Source organism: Cupressus sempervirens, chromosome 2 (genome assembly GCF_028749045.1).
Source record: "Cupressus sempervirens isolate cs-2001-9-10 chromosome 2, ASM2874904v1, whole genome shotgun sequence".
NCBI classification, from domain to species: Eukaryota; Viridiplantae; Streptophyta; class Pinopsida; order Cupressales; family Cupressaceae; genus Cupressus; species Cupressus sempervirens.
This window is the reverse complement of record NC_143119.1, coordinates 445,866,337-445,887,751: the sequence shown is the minus strand read 5'-3', so window position 1 is coordinate 445,887,751 and position 21,415 is coordinate 445,866,337.

Sequence of the window (21,415 nt, the reverse complement as noted above, 5' to 3'; positions counted from 1 at the left end):
ACCAACTGCACCCCTGTTTTACCAACTACACACTTCAGGTACATAGTTGGTAGTTTTAGAGTGCACTTGGTAATTAGGGACTTCATTCTAGGTTTCAAAACCCTAATCTACACTTCCATAGGCTTCATTGCATCCCAAAACCTTGCAAAACACTCTAAATCACTCAAAACATTCACATTTTGTATTTTAGGCACCCTAACACCTTTGTTTACCTATTGCATACCTCCTACTTACCAACTGCTTACCTTTAGGGCCCCAAGTGTACCAAGGGTGCACTTGGTGCTGTGTGAGTGTAGTTGGTAGTTTAGGTGCACACTTGGGAGACAAACAGTCCATTTAGGCTTTCCTCCACTTCATCTGCATCCTTAGGTATCATGCCAGCACTTACTAGGACATAATAAGCTTAGAGGCCTGAAGAACTTTATCAACCCTTGTTTTCTAAGGCACCAAAACAACCAAAACCTCATTCAAGATAGAATAAAAGAAAGAAATCACAATAAACCTTTGATGAAGATCAAACCGAGGAATCACAACCATTACTTGCTGACCCCTTAAACATGTATCCACAAGATCACCATAATCAAGATATGACACAAAAAACCTCAAACAACACACCTACCATGAGGTTTCCTTCAAACACTTCTCCTACACATGGGATGGTTCAATGGAGTCCTGAATTTGAACCTATATTTGTGCCAATACTGCCCAAAGGTGAAATGTACCTACCACACTCAAGGATGAACAAACACACTCCTTTGAATTTAGAAAATCCAATACAAGTACCTTCAACCCTAATGAATCAAACACACAAAAAGGTATTGTACAGATAAGTTATGACTCTAACACTAACTATGGCATCATTGATGAAGAAATGGCTAGGGCATGTCAAGATAAAAATTTCCACAAGAACTTCAAACTTTTGGCATCCCAAGAAATTGTCAAATTCAACCTAAACATGGAGGGACCTAAGTCCAAACATCAAACCAACACAAAAATTGAAAATGTACAACCCATGGTCAATTTGGACATAGATAAGGGAAAATAATCTTTGGAGTTTTCAAACACAATAATGGCACCTATAAGGTCCCATCAAGAACCAACAATCAAAATCTTCCAAAGTACGTTTGAACACATCAACATTAATCCCTTGTTTGATGAACCACAACCAATGAATGGAAACAAGACTCTCCCTAAATATCCCAAGAGGACATTAAGACTTGATTTTAGTCACATGATGCAACAACAAGATGCACCAAAAGGGACCTGTGCTCTAGAGATGCCAAACATACCTCCTTTGGAGGAAAATCAACAAAGCACACCTTTGCTCCTAACTCTACCAAGTGTCATGATGTAAAATGTTATGGAGCCTCACACAAGTACACCATGTGAAACATCAACTACAACAATCCCTATTTATGCACAAAGGAAAAGTCTTATTGACATTACACCTATTCCCAAAAGGAATGCACCTCATGGTCAAATCAACATGATGTCCTAAGGAGAAACCTCCAAAACACAAAGGTGCCAAAGCACCAATACCAACATGGTGGTCAATTCACAAGGAAATAACCAACTACCCCATAAAAATCAACCTACAATAGTCCAAGGGCTTAATGCTTCCAACACACATTCAACATATCAATAGCAACATCAACCACAACAATAAAAACCTCAATTGGTGCAAGGATTCAATGTCCCTAACACACAATCAAATGTAAACCCACTTGACTTACATGCAATGTATCAACAACAATTCCAACAACAATTAGCCATGTTTTCTAAACAACAAGAGAAACTCAAACAACAATTGGAATACCATAGACATCTTGAGCAACAAATTGCATACCAATAACATTTGTTACAATAGAATCATGTGCCACAAAAACCTCAACAGATACCTTTATAACAACAATCACATACATGGCCTCACATACAACCAACAGAGGTATCCCAACAACAACCACAAAAAATGACACAACAACACGTGATACATCAATCGTTGTCAATACTGCAACAAGTACCACATCAAATACCACAACAAGTACCCCAACATGTGTCACAATAGGGACCCTTTTGTCTTCGTGGTGCTAATCTCCACCACTTAGTGACACATCACCAAACTCATCAGACATAGAAATGTCAAAACCAAGTAGACATAGCTCCCGCCATAGCAAAAAATCTACTCATAGACACAAAAGACTTGAAGGGAAAACTATCATTTGAAACCCTAATGAAGAGCTATTGCAATTCAAACAACTTTCCAAACAAGTCGAGGCATTAGGAGTCCAAAAGAAATAGGCTCTATATACAAAAAGGGACCTATGTCCTAGTCCATTTGACAAAATTCTATATATGCCTCCATTCCAAAACACTTTGGGGCTCCAAGATTTGAAAAATACTAAAGAAAATGTAACCCTATTGATCATATCAGAGAATTTTGTGCCTCATGTACTGAACTTAGTGATGAGCCCACTTACCTCATGATATTTTTCGCTCATAATCTAGGTGGGCCTACACTTGAATGGTATTCCAAACTTCCTACTATTATCAAATCTTGGTCGAAACTCTCAGACAATTTCATCTCCCACTTTTCCTTTAACATTACAAATGAGGTGAGGCTTTCTAATTTGTGCTCAACTAAAAAAAAGATGGAAGAACCATTTATCACATTCTTACTAAATTGGAGAAGCTTAGTTAGTCAATGTTCACTAGACATTCCTAAAGAACAACAAGTTAACCTATGCATTGAAAACTTAGTCCTAGACTTGATGCATGAACTCAAAATCAAGAGTCCAAGCACCATTTCTAAATTGATGAAAAAAGGGGCTAGTATTGAAGATGCTCTTATCCATAAGGGAATCCTCAAGATAAACAAATAAAAAACAAACAACAACTCATCTAATGACAAGGAAAATTTTTCCTCCAAAAATAAGAATATGACAAATAACGACATGCAAAGACAATTAGCACAACACAACCTCAATTGACTTTAAAAGGTGCAAACCCTAAAAATTCAAAAACCCCTAATCAAACATCACCTCTACAATAGAAAACTGAGACTCCCATGTAGGAAAAAGCTCGAAGACACCCTAGAACCAAGGACAAGAAATTCACACCATTGGGGATACCTCTTGAGACTACATTACAATAGCTACTCAATAACAACTTCCTACAGTTACCCCCAATCAAAAATGAGCCACTAACTAAAGTAGATTGGTGGAACAACAATTTTTTTTGTGATTATCGCCAGACCAAAGGACATAGAACCTCATCATGTTTCCAACTAAAGCATGCAATACAAGATCTTATTGATGATGGTGTAATCACAGTCGATCCATCACTACTAGAATCCAACTTTGACCACACTATTTTAAAAGATCCTTTGGGTAATCATGACAAAGAGAAACCCTCTAGTTCAAACTCAAACTCACAAGGTAATGTGAATTACATGTGTATTGGATATCACTACACTATCAACTATTTCAATGAATTAGATTCCCATATATCCTCATTTACCTTAAAGGCTGAAGACCCTCATTGCGCTATCACTACATGTCATACCAAGATTACTCTACTTAGAGCCCGCTCTAGACCTACTGCATCTACTAGACTTGCACCCCCTAGTAGACCTATTGCTCCTACTTCATTTGATTATAGCCTTGTTGAATAGCTCGACAAGACCCCTGTGCAAATATCCATCTTGGACCTACTACGTGCATCTCCCCAACATCTAAAGATCTTGGATCAATCCCTTCAAGAGTCAGTAATCCTAGATAACATTGATGATGCCTAGTTCCAAGCCATGGTTGGGAACCTCTCTACATCACAACATATCACCTTTTTCCCTCACGATATTCCTAAAGATAGACCCAACCACAATGGTCCCCGTCACCTTCAAGTCTTTGTCCATAATGTTAAAATCAGACATGTCTTGATAGATAGAGGAGTAGGGATGAATATTTTTACACTTAAAGTAGTTAAAGGTTTGAGTTATTCTAAAAATGATATGGATCCCTCTCAAAGAATCACAATCAAAGCTTATGATCATGGTGAACACTTCTCTACAGGGGTCATCATCTTACCTATTAGAGTTGGTCTAGCTACTGAGAAAACTTTATTCCAAGTCCTAGATATAGAAATGAATTACAAAATGATACTGGGATGTCATTGGCTTCATGCTATGAAAGTAGCGCCCTCTACATATCATCAATGTTTAAAATTTTCATATAACAATGTGGAGGTTACCATCCCTGGTGATCCAGACCCTTTCTAGTTTTGTGCTAATCTAAGAGATCCTACTACATACGAAGTCCCAACAAAAAATGAAGCACAACCCATAGACTCCTCTAAATATGTGGATGTAGATATACTCATTAGTAAGGCCAAGGAAAAGATGGAGGTTGAAGATAATGAGTTTGGAGAATACTTTATGTCTCAAGTATCCCACATTAGGGAGTCACCACTTTCGCCCAAATATTATGCTAAATCATAACTATTGCAAGCACAACATTCTGAGATTAGTACACAAGATACCACTTCTACCAATGAGAATACTTCTGTTTGTATTGAGAAAGCACAAGCAAAACAAAAACCCACTTTGATATCTCCTAACAAGTATGGACTTGGATTTGCTATCATGTAGAAACAAGGCTATGATGGATGTAGTGGTCTTGGATCTTAGAAACAAGGTATAATTGAACCTATCACTACAAAAGGATGACCTCCTAGTTTGGGGCTTAGATTTAAACCATTATGAATAGGTCCTCCTAGTACTACGATACCTACATGTAATACTATGGATGTTTTGAATGATGAAAAGGCATCTGAGGATATTCCACCTAAAACCAACAATCCTCTAGCTTTTGAGTATAACCCCAATGATACAACAGAATCTAATGCCCATATCCATACCTTCAACCAAAGCCCATTCAACACTGATGATGACATCCCCTCAAGTTATCCTTAACTATTGGATTGGGACCAATGTGGACCGCCAATTTTTGATCAATTTGACAATGATGACACTCTCACAATAGACTTTGAAATCTATGAAGGAATTATGATTGACAATCATAGAGAAGCAATTTCTCCTAAAGAGAAAACATTGGCATATTTTGGGGAGCCAACTCCACCTTCTAGTTGCAAAGCAAAAAGAGAAAAAAATAACGAGCACAGATCTCTTGGTAAAAATCAAAAGGCACCATTAGACCATAAAAAATCAAAAGCTAAGCAATTCCCAAGGTTACAAAATGAAAAAGATGATGTCATGAATATCAATGTTCCAATGTCCAACATGCCACAAAATCTTTTGCAGCTCTCCTAATTAGCATTCATGTGGGAAGTCATTGGTCTCAATTCTCCCAATGCTTCCTTATATCCAGTTGTGTATCCCCAAATCCAACTACCTAACCTATCCAACACCCAAAATAAAATCTCTATCCATCAAGCCTTGGAGCCAATCATCGTTAGTGACATCCCATACAAAGAATCTTTTGACCCAATTATCCTCAGATGCCTTGATTCACAAGAGACAGACACTATCTTACATATGGTACACGATGGCATATCTTGAGGCCTTTCTAGTGGTTTGATTTTAGCTACAAAATTGAAACAAATCCTACATAGTTATGGTTAGTCATGGATATAGAGATTATCGAATAATAGCACCAACAAAACATTTCTTCTCAACTTTTGTCAATAATGTTCTTGATTCCGTCTAAAAGTCCTAAATTTTTTGTTGAAAAAATCCCTAAAAAAAATTCTAAAAAAAACAATAAAGTCATGAAAAAAGAAAAGAAAAAAAGTGAAAAAAGTCATAAAAAAATGGATGCCTTGATGAAAACCTAGCAAACAGGCATGTTGGCACAAAAATTTGCGTCAAGAGAAAAATTCCTTCCAAAAGTGAAAACCTGGCAAATAGGCACTTTGGGAAAGTACCATGGTGAAAACCTAGCAAATAGGTGCCATGTGTAATCAATTGTTGCTCCTCCATCTATCAAGATTCTAGCTGGTTTTTTCCCCCTTTTGTCATTCCTAGATCATATCCATCGTATTGCAAGACATCCTTGGCTCCTTGACCATGGCTCATGAACTAGTTAATCTCCACCATTATCTTACCTAAAGTATCACTAGTCTGTACCTACTCTATCATTGGCCTTTGTACATAGTTTGCATCTTGTCCAAGGGTGTATTACCTACACAATGCATGAGTTGAACTTGAACTAGAGGCATATCCCTAAGCACTTTTTATCCATTGGACCTATCGCATAATAGATTGGAGCTAACACTTGTATATGCTTTTACGATCCTGAAAAAAATCCTAAAAATTCAAATACAATCCTAAAAAATTCTAAAAATTCAAATACAATCTTGAAAAAATCCTAAAAATTCAAATATGATCGTGAAAAAATTCTAAAAACCATAAAATGTCCTAAAAAAAGCACTAAAAATCATAAAATGTCCTGAAAAAATTACTAAAAATCATAAAATGTCCTAAAGTAAATCCTAAAAATTGTAAAATGTCCTGAAGAAACCAGTCACACAAAAACATCAAATATCTCAAAAACCCTAAAAATCACAAAACCCATCAAAAATTTGTAATAAAACTTGTCAATAGTCATTGCGGATAATCACCCCTTTTGTTTAAACACTTTCACTTTAGCAGACTAAAACTCAAAGCACTACACTTTCAAAACAATCACACTATTTGAGTAATGTGAACTGGCAATAAGTCCAACATGTCACCATGAACCTATCAACTGAATCAAAAATAACAACAGTCAAATGATGAACCTATCAAACACTATCTGAAGACCTCAAATACTAAAAAGAAAGTAATAACGGACAAGAATAGCTGTTGGCTCACATTGTTTAGTGAGTGATTAATTTTTTGGTTTATTTTTCTTTGATCATGTTCCTATGCCACTCGATGATATAAATTGATCTATGAGAGTGGCCAGGATGGTTCATGGTCATCTTTTATTTTCTATCTATTACAATTTACCTTTGAGTGTCTAGGGCATGTATATATGCCTTAGGAAGGAAAAGGTCATTTTTTGTCTACATCGTGCCTATTTACTCAAAAGGTTTGCATTTTGTGCTCTGGCCCTTTATGCCATGATGCATTGCATTCCATTTTCAATATCAAAATAAAGCTCCATTTGACATATAGTGCACTTTATGAAAGAAAAAGTATTCCCATCATACTAACAATTCCTTAGCTCATCTCCTCCATCATCTGTGTCTTCTTCATCCACTACCTTGTATCACATTATCAACAAATTGACCTATCATATGCATATCTCAGTCAAATTCTCGAGGGGGCACCCATACATATCATTCCTATTGGGGCATGTTGTTATGGCCTTGTCATCATTTTTATTTGACACAATGCTCTAAATCACATTGTATCAAAGAGGGGCAAAATGTAGACACTCAAAAATGGTCTGCATCTACGATTTCATCAAAATGAAGCTCCATTTGACATATAGTGCACTCTTTGAAAGAAATAGTCTTCACCTCATTCCAATTGGTCCTCATCTTGCCTCTTTGGTCTTCTTTCATTCATATCTTCACTCACCACCATGATCATGTGTTTGATAAATGGAATCATCTTCATCTTGCATTGCTACATTTTGACATCATCCTATACTGTCTGTTAACCTTCTAGGGCTTTCCACCTAGTTCAGCTTTAGTATAACTTGTTTTTGACCAATTTTGACCAAATGTGACCATGTTTGACTAATTTAACTCATTTTCTGACCTCTTTCCACCATTTTAGTCACTCACACAAAGTTTTGGGTTATTTTGAGTCCAGTCAGGCTATTTTTGGCCCCCGAAGCCTTCCAGGGCACATTCTACACTTTTTGAGCACATTTGGGCTTCCTAAGTGCACCATGGGAACACTTGGGTGAGTTTTGGGTGCACTTGGGGTAGTAGGATGCCCGTAACTGCTCCCAGATCCCCTATGTTGCACTTCAGAGGCCATAACTTTTGTGTTTCACCTTTGATTTATGAACCGTCAATTGCATTGGATTTGTATCTTTTTTGTGAAAAAATTGAGGTATCATGTTCATTATTTGGTCATTATCTTGTGTGGTAACCCTTGAAAATAGTCTCGGGCCCCTAAATCGACATCACTTGTCATACTAATTCATCCCATTTTCTCATTCTACTAACTTTGATCTCTTTGGCCAACCTAATTATGTCTCAATAGTATCTATTATCATTCATATCCTATTTCACATCAATTTCACATCATTTTTGAACCATTTCAAAATCATCAGAAACCATTTTAGACCAACTCGTAATTATATCAAATCAACTTGCAACCATTCCAAATCAACTCAAAATCACCCCAAATCAACCCAGAATCACCTAGAATTAGTCTAAATCATCATGAAACATATCAAACATGAAAAATAAATCACCATCTATCTAATCCTAGGCATTGTTGTGGCTTTTAGTGCTTTGGGAAACCTATCAATCTATCAAATCTTATCAATCTGACCTTAGTGTTGTCATGGATCTTAGTGCTAGGTCAAACTATCATTCATGTCATCCAATATTTGAAATTGTTGAGTCTTTCAATGTCAGATCATGGCATTATCAACCATTTTAATAATATTTATAGTGTCCATTGATGTTATTATGATCAACCATATCAATCAAACTCGATCCTGTAGCATTTACGATATTGGTTAAATGTTATGTATCTTTAATTCATGTCATGTGTCCTTGGCATGTTATCAATTTCAATAAATCAACCAATTTGACCATGGGTTTGGTCTACCTATCATCATCCTATTCAATTTTTATCATCATCACATTTTCATCAAAGGATACTATCGCACTTACCAAGTCAAACTGGCCAATCATCTACTAATTTTCTCTATAGGATTAAATAACCCATAATTTAATCCTATGTCATTACTAATTATTCTTTGACTTACCTCCTCACTTAATTGATATTTTATTAATTAATTGATTTATCATTCACAAACCATAGAAATTCATAATTTATTAACTCACATTTTCCACCATTAATTCCATTTTCACTAATTTCTATTTTATGGAATAATGAATTTTTAATTCAAATATTCTACAAAATATTGACATCATCATGACACATGGGTGTGACACCTTGTGGATTTTCCTTTGACATTTGGCTAAGATATGTCATAATCCAAGATTCTTATTCTCTTACATACATCCATATTTGGCTTCATTCGTCATAGATTCTTGGCTTTAAGTGGGCTTGAGGTGTCATATGACATGTCATAGATTCTCAATCATATTTAGCCTTGTTTGACTTCCAAGCATCATAGAATCCTACACTTGGCATCTTGTGTCATATGTGTCATGGATTCTCTAAGGAATCTTGTGCCAAGTCACACATCTAAGGGTGACAAATCCAATGCTCTCACCTTGTGTGTTGATTATAAAATGAGTATTCTTTCTCTCATTTTTGGTCCCTAATTCTTAAGTCTTTTCAAGTCCCTAGTTTTCTCATTTTTTCACTCTTTCTCTCACATAATCACAACTTCAAGTATTCTCATAGAATTATCATCATTATAGGCATTTTCTTCAATATTTTGTGCACTATAGGTAATTTGGAGCTATATCACACGGAGAGGAACGAAGGACATGGGAGCTACAAATGACAGAGGGAGTTTTAAATTTGTTTTCTTGTTTTGAATCATTTGGCTTTAATGGTAGACTAGAGGGTGTTAGCATATGTTTATTGGGTTTGTGATATGGTCATAGTATGTTAGAAATTAGCTCATTTTCTAGGTCTTACAACCAGAATTGGTTTAGCATGGCGATGTGTCAATTTTGGGGTATTACATTTGCCCCTCTTTGAATGAATGTGCAAGCAAAATGTCGATTCAAATAAATTAGAAGTCTGACAATATAGACCAAGAAATAAGATTGGTTTTGAGATTGATGACACATAGACCAATTGATAAGTTTGTTAAGGTTTTCTCTAGAATGAAGCTTAACATTAGGGAATCCAGATAGAAAACCTAGAGACCGAAATTGATAAGCTTTTTAAGGTTATCTCCAAAATGAAGCTTAACCTTAGGGAATCTAGATAGAACACCTAGATACAAAAATTGATAGAATAAAGATTGTGAAACTTCACAGGATTGTTCCTAGAATGAGACTTAATTGTCACGAGTCGAGGATAGACTATCCTAATACTTGTCCATTAGAAGATGACAAGATTAATCATGATTCATAGAATTTTCCCCATAACAAGGTTTAATCCTTAGGAGTCAGGGTTAGACTATCCCAATACATGCCCACCGAATAGTGATTGATAGCAAAAGCTTAGAATTGTCCCTAGAATGAGGCTTAATTCTCAACAAGAGTTAGGATTATCTCTAGAATGAAGCTTAACCCTTAGCAAGAATTTGGAATTATCTTCAAAACAAAGCATAATCCCCTAGAGTCAAGATAAAAAATTTGAATACTGGTCTATGAAAGAGATAACAAGACCTATCACGAGTCATAGAATCATCCCTAGAATGAGGCTTGATCCTTAGGAATCAGGGTTAGACTGTCCCAATACCTGTCCATTAAACTTTGATAAGAACTGCTATAAGATTAATCAACTGATCAAAAGATGAGATAGATGACATAGATGCTAGATAGAGGGAACAAATATGTCTCAAGTGATGAGATGCCCTGAGTGATGAGGACATAAGATTCAGATTGAGTTGAAATCAGTTTTGGAAGATTCAATGATGTAATCATCTTGCCCCCTTTTGGAGCAAAATCAAAAGTGGACACACTAAAATAGTGATGCAAAGTAGTAGATCCAAAGATATTAAAGAAATCAGAGATTTAGATAAATGTAGAATAGATTAGAAGAGTTTGCAAAAAAATTGGACTTAATTTAGAGTGATTCCAAGGTCCAAAAGACCAAGTTTGACCAAAGTTTACCAAAGTTGACATTTACTAGAAATTTTCAAAAATTTGAAGAAAATGTGATTTCAAAAGATTTCAAGATTCACAAAGTATTATAAAAATGGACTGAACAAGCATTCGATTGCTTCGGTTCCAAAATTTGAAAATGTGATTTTGAGCTGTTTAAGTGCGTCAGATTTCAAATTTGATCTTGAAAATGGGTTTAGAGTAGCCAAATTAGCCAGGGGGTGATTTTTATGCCAATCAAAGCACTTCAAAAAATTAGGTCAAAACCTATATAAGGGCTTGAAGGGTCATTTTCAATTCAGCTATGCTTTTGTCTTTTGTGAAGAAGAGAGCTCTAAGGAGAAAGATGGTGGTCCCATGCATATGCATCAATTTGAGCTCTCTAGGTGACATAGTCGATCGACGACCGATGGACTATGGACTTCTAAAGAGTCATTGATAATCCCACTTTGCATTGAACTTTTTACATGTTTTGAGTTCATTTTGGCATGTTTTAGGGTTTTGTAGAGGTCGCAACATCAAATCTCATGCGAGGATTTTGTTCTTTGCACAACTTTAGATTGCCTTTCGCATGAAGAAGTACCATCCTAGTACTTCTTCACCTTGCATGTTGGGTTTCTTCACATGGAAGAGGCCCCCTTCTCGCATGAAAAACCATAAACTTGGCAATTTTGGCACTAAGTGTTTTGAACTTTCTTGTGTGAGAATGTGTTTCCTTGTACAAAAAGTTGCAAGCTTGCATGAGAAGATGAAACCTTGCTCAAAAATTTGGTGTAATTTTACAAAATAGAATTTTTAAAATTTGATTTGTTGTTAATATTTTGTGCTTTCATTCATCATTTTTTAATCTATGACTAATCGTTTGCATGTTGTTTTCATGTGTGTAGGTTAGCTTTCTTGACATCAGATTTAGGTTACATTATCCACCCTACAGAGCTTTGGTTTGACAACTAGTTGATGTCGACATGGTACACATTGATCTAAATTATGAATTTAGGTTACAATACTTGGTGTAGAACTTGTGGTATTGTGACTAAATTGAAAATAGTTAAAATGCAATAGTAGATGTTCGAAGAGCCAAAAAGTGATCCATTCATTTTTAAAAATAGAGTTTATAAAAGTTTGATGGATCGCAAGGGTCATTATTATCCCTTGGATATGAAGACAAAAAGTCTACAAGCTAATTAATTACAAAGTAAACTCTAACAACTATGAAAACTATTAAAAAATATATTAAAATTTATGTCTACTTGTAGAAGTTGTAACTTTCTACTTGTAGCTCAAAATCATGAACCGCCAGAATTTCTAGAAAGATCTTCTAGAGTTCTACATTTATTGTCCAAAGTCTTAAATGAAAAATACACTAGAGACCTCCAAAAATGCAAAATATTAGAATATAGAAAATACCAAAAAAATGGATTTTGATATTTTCCCATTTTTTCTTGTGCCAACATCCTTTGCATCTTCTTGAATTATGTTCTGATCAAACATTGATGCCCTTGGTCTATCATATCTTTGCCAGATTCTCACATTGCTGGTGAATCATAACCTACTAACAACATGAGTTGAGTGTTTCCATTCGGAGATGAACACATTTCTCTTCTCTAGGGAGAGATGACTATCACCTTGGAGGATATATACATGATTTTATGGATCCCATTCCATGGGCCCTGAGTAGTGTACACCATAGTGCCACCAACAGGCACAACAACACTAAGGGATATATTCTAGGAGGACCTCATCATGGCCAAAGCCATCCCATGAGATGAGCTAGTGCATACATATGGTCCCACTCATAGGTTGGTGGTGATATTGGGTATATTCATTAGCTACTTTCTAATGTCTGACAGAGGCTAGCACAAACTTTAGTACGAATGGGGTAGGATGCTGTAGTAGATGCTAGATGAGCTGGTATGGTATGGATGGGGTTAGTGCATGCTTGCCCATATGTTTCATGAGATGCACAAGATCATTTTCCATGAGAGGAAGAGCATGGACACATGGGTCTATGTTCTTCAGGTGTGGGCATGGGAGCATTTTCCCATCATGAGACCCATTTTTGCTGATGAGAGATAGGATCTAGAGCCATACATATGTAGATATTGGGGATAGTTGACCTAGACAGCTCTGGGGATGATTGAGCAATAGAGAGGTCAACTAGATGACCTAGTAATAGTGGTGTGGAGACTATGGAGAGAGATAGAGGCATGGGATGATGCACTCGCAGAGCTGGGGTATATGTTTGCATCTCAGCAAATGATTGGTCACTCTGTGCAAGTTATTAAGAGATTCACTCTTAATCATGTTTGGTGATAGTATGGTTGACCATATGATATTTCATAGGAGTACTATTCATATGTGTAGTTTGCCACAAATTTGGATCATGGGTGGTTTATGAGGTTAGACTAGGGTTGTTCAATGATTGATGTACAAACCATAGTAGCAACACCGTGGGATTACATGCCAGTTGTAGTAGATGGGGGGATGACTCCAACATATCAGACACACTATGAGAGTCATCCTTTCCCACAATTCATAGACCCATTAGGGATGGCCATACCTATACAACTAGTACCAACAACCCAACTACCACTACAAAAACCACAATAGGAGAGATCTAGATAGAGGACATGATAGGTGCCTATTCCTCCTCAGCAGATGGGGTTGGATCCAGATTTTGGTGACAGTGGTACAGGACATAGAAATCCATGTAGTGAGATGGGATCCCTAAGAGTGATTAGAGGAGACACACAAAGTCCTTGTATAGAGGAGCAACCAGCCCAATAGGTAGAGCATGAGATGGGTAATGAGGAGATGTGGATTAGCCTACTCTTGAGGCATAGGGTGGGGATGTCCTAGCACAGACCCAGGATGCCCTTAGGAGATCCAAAGAGTGAGTTCAAACAATGTAGTGATAGTTGGGGGAGATGATGATATAGCTCGTTGTTAGGGATACTTAGATATTAGAGTAGGATCAAGAGATCAATGGATTACAAGAGTAGTTGGAGTGAGAGGCTCATAGATCAGAGTAGCAATAGAATAAGATTCAACTACAATCAGTGAGAGTAGCATACTACTATGTGGCATATGTTGCAATAGTAACATTTGAGGTAAAGCAAGTGCCACAATTTTTGTAGTATGCTATGTTAGAAATGCTTTAGAATAACTGAGAGGGGTGGGTGAATCAGTTATTGAAGATCCAAATATCCTAATAACACTTTTTCATCAATTAAAGTGATCCCATCAAATTGTTCATTCATCCAAGCTTAAAATTTTTTACTTAGCAAATTAATGTGAATCAACATGCAAGAATCACACATGAAAGATCAACACATAACACAATGATTTATGTGGAAACCCAATTTGGAAAAAACCACCAGTAACATGCTACTCAATTCTAACTCTTCTAAAGTGATGCCTTATGAAAGGCCTACCCTGTTAAAGGCTACAACACATTGTTAAATGTGACCTAGTTAGAGGATTTAACCACCCTATTAGAAGTGGGCCTAGTTAGAGGACTTTAGAACATTCACTTAGAATGCCACCCTATTAAAGGATTTACAAATGGCTATTAAACCAACCTAAGTCCATAGGATTTTACCCTAACTGATACAATTGCTAGAGAGTAACAATAAGGGGTTTTTGACCTAATTACAATTCACAACTTATCTCTTAGATTTTAGATCTTTGTTCAGCTCACAACATTTTCCTTCCTTCAATCTCTTCAGCTCTAATATCTTGTCCTCCTCTCAAGCTTTGTCTCCTTGAGTCTCTATGCTCGATATACCAATGCAATCTCCTATATGACCACTTGTCAAAGCAGAGTCTCTGTGCTCTGTTCTTCTTCTCCTCCTGATGTCTTCTCCTTGACACCCTTCAACCACTTCAAAATTTTGGCACCTCCAACAACTCTAGCTTCTTGGCCTATGACATCTTAAATAGAAGTCTGGAATTGCTTTCCCATTTGATTCTTCTCTCCTTTAATTTTAGTTCAAATGGATTAGGTAGGATTCATTGAATCTAACCCATATCTTGTTCCTTCTAGAAATATCTTGAAGAATCCTCTTGAATTTGCTAAAAAATGGTTTACCTAAAATTTTGTGCCACCAGCTCATCATCGTTATCCTCCATCTGATTCACAAAATTCAAGGTAACAATTTTGCCAGCTCAGATCTTGTGAATTTTTGACTTTACCAATAATGCAGTAGCTTGACACTATTGAAATTTTGGTGCTCAACACATACTATGTTACTCAACACCAATTATGTTTTACTAATGCTTGACACCTACTATGGATTCACTTGACATTCACTAAGTTTTTTTGATGCTGAAAACCTGAACATGCTTGGCTCCTTCTGTATCATTCAGTGTACACTAGATTTTTCATTTGTTCAGCACTAATTGAAAATCTGCTTGGCTTAAACTGGTTTTCTTGGCACTCACTGATGAACTTAGCTAAGCTTTGTAGACAACCTTGTTTCAACTTATTCTTCCAGTGTTTCTAAGTGTGGCCAACATCTGTATCTTCAAGTATACTATTAATACATCATTTTACTATTGTCTCAACTAATCCTTGCACTTCATTACAATATCATAACTCAACCTTTCCTTTAGGTGCTTTTGTTACATCCTGTTGATTAAATCCTCTTCATCAATCAACTAAGTGGTAGTACTTGGATCTTATAAGTGATCGTCATTCCAAAAAAAGTAGGTTTGACATTAGTGACAAAATAATGATTGAAAACATTCTTTATCAACAATCTCCTTCTTTGCAACAATGTCTCTCTTCTTCAATAATGATCTTTTTAATTAGAATACCAATAATCTCCCTCTTGGCATTGATGGCATAGTAAAGTGATCAACCAAGTTATTAAAATGCTAACTAGGTTAAAATAGTAAATCAAATGCCAAAAAGAAAAATGTGTTACCATTAGTTGTTACATCTCCCTCTTTGATCTGCTATCCTGATTACTTTACTTCTTCTTCTCCCTCTTAGTTGTTGTTTCCTTTTTCTTTATGTTGCTTCTAACTCCCTCTTAAATTATTTCTCCCTCTACATGAATTTATCATGTTATGCTATTCTAGTATCAGCTACTTCTCCCTCTATCCATTTGATCCTATAGATTTGATCAGTTTCTTACTACTTCTCCTTTGAAAACAATGCCAAAGACATACTATTTCGACATCTTAACATGAAAGTGTAGCATTTGAAAATACTCCAATTTCTCCCTCTATCACCTTGCTTTGTGATTGATTTGGAACTTCAACATTTTGATTACTTCAGGCAGAAATCCTAAAGTAAGTATCCTTTGCATCAATTCTCAACATTTCAACAATCAACTCACTAGATGTAGGGAAATATTTGTTGTTACTTAAGTAGCCTTGGCTAGGGGTATCACCCCTAACTTACCTCTAAGATACTCAAATTCATCTTTAGGTAGTGCTATTGTGAAGATGTCAGAAATCTATTCCTTTGAATTGACATATTCGATTCTTACTTGCTTGCCTTCCACCAATTCTCTTACATAGTGATACTTAATTGCAATATTCTTTGTTTTAGCATGCATCACATGATTCTTTGATATGTTGATGGCACTTGTGTTATCATAATATAGTATCATAGGTTCAGTTACCTCTTCCTTCATACCTTGCAATAGATGTTTGATCCATACAATATTAGTGCAGTTGATAGTAGCTGCAACATACTCAGCTTCTGTTGTGGACTACAAGGTACAACTTTTCTTTTTGCTAGTCCAAGTAATCAATATTTTACCTAAGAAAAGTTCTCCTTCACTATTACTTTTTATATCATTAATATTACCTCCCCATTATGTATCAGTGTAGGCTCTCAACTCAAACTTTTCACTCCTCTTGTAATACAAGCCAAAGTCATCAGTTCCTTTTAAGTACCTAATTATTCTTTTCACCATCATAAGATGATTTTCTCTTGGATTAGTATAAAATATTGCCACTATTCCAATAGCTAATGCAATGTTTGGTCTACTATGCACAACATACTACAACTTTCCAGTCATTGATCTATACAATGTCTAATTTACTTCAGCTGATTCATCATTCTTGGATAGCTTATGTCCTATTACCATTGGTGTACTACCTAGTTTTGAATCTTCTCAGCCAAATGTCCTAAGTATCTCCTTGATATATTTTGATTAGGTCACAAATATGCCATGTTTCAGTTGTTGTACTTGCAATCCAACAAAGAATTTAATTTCTCCAAACATTGATATTTCAAACTCATGTTTCATTTGGTCAGCAAAATCTTTGCATAGAACATCTTTTACTCCAAATATTATATCATCAACAAAGATTTTAGATATCAATATGTCTTTACCTTTTTTTTCCTTGATGTACAAGTTGCTATTGTCATCTGTTCTATCAAAAACTATCTTCACAAGATATTCGTGCAGTCTCTCATACCATGCTCTAGGTGCTTGTTGTAGACACCTAAATTTGATTACATCGCTTTAGTAATCCTATTTAGTTATCTCTAAAGGCATCATTAATTAAATTCCTATTTAATTAATCCTTTTCCATCCTCTAGCTGATTAATTTAATTAATCATCTATAGTCCTAATTGATAAATCAAATAACCTATTATTTATCAATTAAATCCTATTCTTCTGTCTAATTCCAAAAATCCCCATTTATTAAATAAATCTATTTGATAAATAAAATTCTCAAATCTAAAAACCCCTAATCTATCTCTAATCCTCCATTTAGCCTAATCCACCCCATCCACCCATACTAACCAAGCTTAGCCACTAACTCACCCACCCTCATTAATTCCATCCACTTGCACATCTCTAACATCCCTAATCTAATCCTAAACCCAAGCCTAATCCACCCCCTAATGTTGTCACATTCCTTAAACAAGTTTAAGACTTTCCTAATCCAAACCAAAGTCTCCCCTCAAAAAAACCCAACCACTAAGTCATGAGTGCTCTTACAAAACATAAAGACTCTTACAAGCCCACTCATGACTCTTACACCCATCTTCCACACTCTTCCCTCTTCCACACTCATTCCTCTTACATCCCTCTTACATACTCAACCCCACTCATCATGACTTTAACCAACCCTTAACCCTACCCTCTCACACTCATCCTCCTTGTGACAAGTGTCACCTTCCCATTGGTGCTAAACAAGCACAATCCATGTGCTCCCCTTTGAGTGCATCCTAGCCCTCCATAAGCTTTTTTCTCTCCTTGCATCTTAACCCTCCATCCCTCAAGCCCTTAGCCTATAAATTGAATCCCATCCCAAGCCATTTAATCAACAATCTTTGAGCTAAAGTTACCATGCTATTTTGAGAACCAAAGCCATCAACCATACTCTTATAATGCCAAATTGAGAGCTCACAAAGCTACCAATTTTCCATTACCCATCTCCATTGAAGCAACTTTTGAGCATCTTGAGCATACATCCACAGCAAAGGACACATCTACAGAATCAAGAAAGCATGGAGTGTTTTCTCTTGTGAGGTTTGCACTTCTTATTTTCTTTCTTAGTCTAAGCATATATGTGAATTTAGTTTTTGGTTTGTGAATGTTTACTTTATTTGTTAATGTTCTTTGCATACTGATTCTGGTTCTACATTTTGGCACGCCCGGTGGGACCCCACTATGGGTCATTTAATCATCTATTTTTATCTATATGTCATTTTTCTAACCATCTAATGTTTGCTATTGTTTGAGTGTTTTGTGAGGGTTTTTTGCTTGTTTTTGCAGGTTAAAGAACGCACTTAGGAAAAAAAAATACCATCTAAAAAAAAAAAATCGCATTTTTCAGCTTTTTTGGCGCAGTTTTGGCATCTGCAACCTATTCTGTCTGCGAAAATTGACGTCTGCAAAAATCCGCGTCTGCGCAAATCGACATCTGCAAAAATCCGCGTCTGCAAAAATCGACGTCTGCGAAAATCGACATCTGCGAAAATTGACATCTGCAAAAATCTGCGTCTGCGAAAATCTGCATCTGCGCAAATCGGCGTCTCACCTGTGTTCTGCGCTGCAAATCTATTTTGTCCTCTTCGTATTTTGGCGTCTCTGTATTTAAGCGTCTTCATATTTTGACAGACTGTCTTCTCTGCTTGCCTATGTTCCATTTCTGCTTTATTATTTTTGCACTTTGTAACTAAAAAAAAAAAAAAAAAAAAAAGAGTATAAATCAAAATTTGACTTTTAGTGGTTCCGTAGGATTTAGACCATTTTAAGCATTTTTACGCGTAGAAAAAATAACAAAAAAAGTTAAAATTTTTTTTCCCATAGTTAAGCTCTCATTTTTGAAGATTTTGGCTAACTAAATTGCTTTTTTTTTGGTCTCATTGCAGGTTGGAGCACATATGGAACCACTAACCATGTTTCTTGCAGGTTTTCATGTTGCTAAAAAATGAACTTGAATGTTTAACCATTTGTCTTTGAATGCATGTTGCTAAAAAAAAAAATGAACTTGAATGGTTAAACACATTTTTCATTGAATGAATGTTGCTCAAAAACACACTTTTGAATGTCATGGATTAAAATCAACTTTCTTTGGAATGCATGCTTAAAAAAAAAAAAAATCCAATCTTGAATGCCAAGGATCAATTAACCATTACAAATCTCTTTTTCACATGCAATCTAGGTAAAGTTTGATTTTTGGACATTTAAGAAACTTTGTTAAGTTAAAATACAAATTTACAAAAATCAATTTGAGTAGTTCCTTGGACTCACCTCTTTTCTAATCACCCATCAAATATTAACCATTGGTTGCAATCTCAGCGCCATTTATGGGGATGGGTCTACTTGAAAAAGGTGTTAAATGTTCCACAATCTAACTCACTCACTTGGTCTTTGAACGTTTGCTTTAACTTTATCAAAATTCTTAAATGGCCAAAACTCTAGATTAAATCGATCACACTTCAAGTTTGGGCACTAAAATTGAACAACAACTAACGTGGAGAGCCTCCGGGCGTGCGCTTGAAATCGAATCTCACACACTTTTGTTTTGGGCTTAAAACAAACTCACACTCAATCTTGAATGCCTTAAAGAAAATTAATCGATACTTGACGTGGAGGGCCTTCGGGCGCGCGAGTTTTCTTTTGTTGACCCTAACTCTTCTTATTGTTTGCATTCTTCGATCGATTTACTTTTGTTGGCGCTTCAAGTTGGAATTGAACATTGTCTCTTAAACACGAGTGCTTGCAAAGTCTAGATTAGCACACATAAGAGTCAGTTGGTAAAAGAACAAGCATGTTTTTTAGCCCAAGTTCATCTGAGTCTTCTCTCCCCTTGTCGTCTTTCGAGGCCATCTTGGGTGCATAAGATTAGGATCCAAAACCTTGTTTCTTTTTTAGGAGGCCTGCTTGGGGATTTCATCACCCCTTGGACGACCTCAACTCCAGCGTTCCGACGGAGTATAAGAATCGGGAGGTGAATCGAAAGACACCTCTCTTGGGATCAAAATTTTGTCATTTGGGCTAAGCCTCAAGGAACTTTATACCCTTGAGAAGTGAAAGAGGAGAAGTGGGTTATCGCTCCTCTCGGCTGTGTGACATCCTTTTGGTCTCATCTACGGATTTGGGCCTCACGTACCTTGCGTATATCGAGGACTCCCTAGCTAAACCAATTGTCTGCCTTGCAGAAAACCATCTAGGATGTTAATGTGTTTGGAGTGACTGATCAAAACATTTGTAGAACATACACACTCCTTGGCACAAGTATCACATTCTGAGAACCACAAACTTCTATCTGGGTGTTCCTATCTATTGCTTGTTTTTATTTTACTTGTTGAATGAATGTTTGCCAAACTTGGTCAATCCTAGCTTAGGGCACACTTAGCGTAGTCACTGCCTATTTTGGAAGTTGAACAAGTTCAAGCAAAACAACCAGAATCTCCCAAAGCTAAGAAAATTCAGAAATTTATGTCGGAACAACCCAAACCCAAACAGAAGTTTCACAAGGTCAAACTCAAGCCATCTCTAGCATACCAAGAACTTTCAGCCAAGAGAAAAGAAATAACACCAAGCCCACGAATTTCCAAACTCCACAAAGCAGAGGACAAAGCTACCGACGAAGCACTTCAAGAGGCCTGGTTAGAGTGCACCATCAAATTTAGCCAACATCCAGGAGTTAATCCTGCTTATGCCTTACCAACTAGGCATGATTTCTATGATTAGACACCCTTGTTTCTCCACATCTTCTTGGATAAGCTTCACTCTAGAGTCATCTTTGTAGAAAAGCCAGCCATCTTAGGTTATCCCCTTAAGCATTATTAGCTCATCCATCTCATTTAGAATCATACCATCTAGCCAGTAATAAAAAATCTGCACATCTAAGCTTTCAAAATTGTTGTCACCTTGCTAAAAGTTTGCCATTCCTAAAATCTTCCAAATCCACCAATCTCACCAAAGTTATCCCTTTGACAGAGCTTTGTCTAGGGTAATCTAGCTTTGTCACTTGTTATCCCTCATCACCTTGA